The following is a 4420-nucleotide window of genomic DNA, read 5'->3' on the forward strand; positions in this document are numbered from 1 at the left end:
GCATGCCACCAGCCTATTTTCTTTCTATAATAATAAAATGAAATAAAAAATCTCATTAAAAAAAAAAAAGAGTTGAAAGGCCCTTTGGGTCTTGAAACATGACAGTACATGGGATAAAATCTTATAGGAAAATGATATAGCAATCTAGGACCCTCAAATTCCAGGCCAGACGTATAGCTACAGTGTACCCCCACAGAGCAAGGAAAACGTGCAAGTGTGCTTACCGGGATCCATTCCACCAGCCCTTTGCACTTTCAACTTCATAGCTGTAATTTTGCTACTGCTATGAATCACGATGTAAATATCTGTGTTTCCAGTGGTCTTAGGCCACCCAGGTTAGGAACCACTTTAATAGATCCTCCTTCCAAATCAGACCCGTCTCTCCCACTGGCATTCTGGGACTCCTCAGCCATACAAAAGTGGAATACATTTGATTTCCTTTACTTGAAAACTCTTCTCCCTCCTACAAAAGCCCATTCAATAGCAGATTACAGCACATCACTACGCAGAGCTCTAACTTAAAAAGTCTTGATGTGTAATTCAGGCTGGACTTGAACTCAAGGTTATCCTCCAGCCCCAGTCTCCCAAAACTGGAATTATAGGCAAGTGTCACCATACCCACCCAGCCTTTAAGAAAACCCACGTTGAGTGAGCAAAAGTTGGAAAGGTACAAATCTGTGACACACATCTGGAAATGCAAGTCATTGTGGGTGCAATTGCCAGTGACCCCAAAGTTCTTAATCCCTCCAGGGATCCTCTTTTTCCTACAAGGGCATGTATATACTTCACAAAAGTATCTTCTAGAAAATACTTTTTCAAAAGAACTTATGACTTAGGCCCTGTCAGCAATGTAGGCAGGCCCATGATTCTTGGGAAGCTCAATGAAATATGGTCTCTAACCCTTAACTTCCCTCTATTAGTTTGGACGTGTTAATGTACGAGACAATTGCGCCTTTAAGAAATACTGCTAATGGTTAAAAGGCCATCTTAGCTTTACTAGCTGGTGACACCTTTGACATCAAACACTTCTTAGCTTCAGTTCCCTTGTCTGTAATTTTGGAGTTGTTGGGAGAACTAAAAAAATAATGTTTCCAGCAACAATGTATCAATCTGGCCAGAAAGCCTGGGAAGTCCAGGGATGGGGTCAATGGCTAAGTGGGCTAGTCAAGGGCAAATAGGGCTAGTCTAATTTCAGTAATTAAGTTACCTAGGATACAGCCACACTGCATGTGAACCTGGCCATTCAACTGGGCATTTCCAGCCCTAGTCTTCTTTCCTCATTCTCTCCTTTGGTGACTTGACAAATCTTAGAAGAGAATCTTACGATCTAGAAGACTGTAAACTATTATTACACAGTTGATTCTGCAACCCAAAATGATTTAGCCTGTCCCAGGAAATTTATTTTGTTTCAGATTTGTGTACAACCCAAATCTGAGAGCTCATGTCTTCACAAAAATTCAAGTATTTCCAGACAATACCTTTGAATGGAAAAGATAGTCTTGGTTTGGGCTGGATAATCAATTTAGTCATTTTCTTATCAGTAGCTCTACAGTCAGAAGTCTGAGCTAAGGGGGGTCAACATGGCTAAGTTCTGGAAATAGTGATTTAGTGGGCTGCAGAGTACCAAGTTCTTATGAACATGGCAGAGAGAGGGCTAGAGCTTGTTCTAGGGCATCTTATGACTTTACTATCATGCCCAAGATTAGCTCTCCTCTAATGACCTAATTCTTTTCCAGAGGCCCTAATACGAACAAACTAGGGACTGTGATTTCAATATATGAACTGTGGGTGGGGGGGCACATGAACATTTTGTCCCTCAGATTGCTTCCCAGGTCGCCCCACCTCAGTACCTGCCAGTGGGCATATGTATCAGATCTTGTCATCTGCAGTTTCGTCTTTGTGTGACAGCCTAGGTAACTGCATCTTGGATTTACCACGAGTCATAGCTAATCTGCCGTCCAACCCTACAGCCTCTGTTACTTTGGGAGTGGAAATACAACTAAGCCGGAGAGGGAAGCATCCAGATGCCCATTTCTTCATTTTCCCAGAAGGGAGACCTCTGAGGTTTAAAATTGAACCACCTTTTCATAACAATAAGTGTTTATCAATGTTACTTGTTTAATGTTACAAGACCCTTTTAAGAACTAATAGCGGGCCAGGCACGGTTGTGCATAACTTTAACCCCAATAAATACTCAGAAGGCAGGAGCAGGTAGATCTCTTTGAGTTCAAGACCAGCCTGGTCTACATGAAGAGGCCCTTATCTAAAATAACGAAACGAAACCAAACCAACCAACCAAGTATTGCTGTAGTAATGAATAAATTATGTGAAGCTTAGAAATTTTTTCTAACTTTATTATGTTTAAAAATTGTTTAATTTATTTATCTGGGGAGCAAGGGTTATGCATGAAGCCAAAGGGTACCTTGCAGAAGTCAATTCTCTTCAACAACTAGGTTGTTCCTAGGGACTGAACTCAGGGGAACTGGCTGAGCCAACTTGCCCACTCATTGGTGCTTTTATTCCTTTAGCAAGTGTAATTCAACAGCAGCGAAAGGAAAGAGGACATCAGTGATTAAGGGGGCCACTAGCCCCTGAACTCTGATATTCTCTGATTTGTGAGGGGTGGTGTACATTCACACACCTGCGAGGAGCCACAGATCAATGTTGGATGTTCTCAATCATTATTCCAGTACGGCTCCCAGGAGGTAACAAGAAACAAGAACTCTTCTGTATAAGGACGGAACCACAGAACAGGAATCAGAACTGTTAGCTTTTCCCCAACCCTGCCCAACCCATATCTTACTATTACTGTGATACTTTCTTATAAATGACATCGGCTACCATTTACAACTGAATAATGAACAGGAAGAGGGTCTGGATATGGAGTCTCGTAAGGTGCTTTTAACAAGACCCTGGTAACTGCTAAGCTACTACGTATGCATGTCACTGAACTCATCTGCCTGCTCACCATTCAAAGGCCAGTGCTTCAGAGATAAATGCTGGGAAGGAAATCTTCTGACAATGCGGTAGGAACTCCTCCCCGTCAAAGGCCACCTAAGAGCCTGAGGTGAAGTATACAGAGGGAAGCACAGTGCTGTGTCAGTGACAACCAAACAACTTTAACTTCTTGGGTTAGTTTCCATAAATTTGTTTAGGCAGATGAACAAAAGGGAGATTCACAAATGGGACAGTCACTACACAGATGGCACAGCCTCAGGGCAGGAGAATGACAGCCAGCCCCATTAAAAACTGGAGTGCATTCCGGAAAGCAAAGCATCTACTCTGTGCTTTGTACAATCTGAAGTAAAGAGGTGCCTCAGAGGAACTACTTGAATTACATAACTAGCTCCATTCACCTCACCCAGCCACAGAGAGGGTGTGTGGATGTACACAAAGTCATGTGATTCATGACTGACAGCTAGCATTGCAATAAAGCCTTTCTTTACCAGATCACATTCTGGTAGAAATACCAAGGTAGAGGTTATTTCAGCTAAATCACTTTCTCAACTGTATCTGCCATGAAAGTGTAGTTAAGAGTTACAGCACACTTTAGCACATTACACGAGATGCAGTTTGCCTAGGTCACCACAGGGACTTCTCGGGCTCCTCTTACCTTCCCACATCAGCTATACGTCTACTTTCAAGTGAGCTCCTTAATGATCACCTTTTCACTGAAGACATGCAAGCTAAAACTGCAGAGAGGAATTAAAATCCACTTTTATATAAGTGAGGACTTCACATTGAGGCCTCATTTGTTGGTGGCTTACTCAACATATAAATGTGATCTAGTAATACACATTTTGTAAGCCTGATCTTAATATTAACAACCTAGTGACATAAAACACCTCTTCAGCAAACTTTATTTGTTATCATTTAATACCACAGCAAAAGTATTACTTGAGCTGATCTCTTTAAAAAACAAGTAGAGATATAAGTTTAAAATAAATAGGCACTACTAAAAAATACCACTTCAGTGCCAATAAGATCTACAAAAATACAAGTAACTGTGTCTTGGCCTTTTGAGCTAACTCTTGGTTTAGGAAGTATGTATTAACAATCTTGTATCTTAATTAATGAGCAATGCTACCACAGTCACAAAAATACATCAAGTATCTCCAAATTGATAATTAAAAGGAGGGCTCGAGATGGCTCGGCAGTTAAGAGCACCTGCTGTTCTTTCTGGGGACCCAGGTTTAATTCCCAGAACCCATATGGCAGCTCACAACCAACTCTAACCATCTTCTGGGTTTGGGGAGGGAGCATCAGTCACGCACGAGGTACACAGACATACATACAAGCAAAACACTCACACGTAAATAATAAAACAACTTTAAAAAGAGTCATGAACACATAATTTTAAAGTTTACTTTAAAATGTAAATTATCTCCCAGTATTTAACAGGTAAAGAAAATAGCATATT

The sequence above is a fragment of the Micromys minutus genome (assembly GCF_963924665.1).
Source record: "Micromys minutus genome assembly, chromosome: 20".
Lineage (NCBI taxonomy): Eukaryota > Metazoa > Chordata > Mammalia > Rodentia > Muridae > Micromys > Micromys minutus.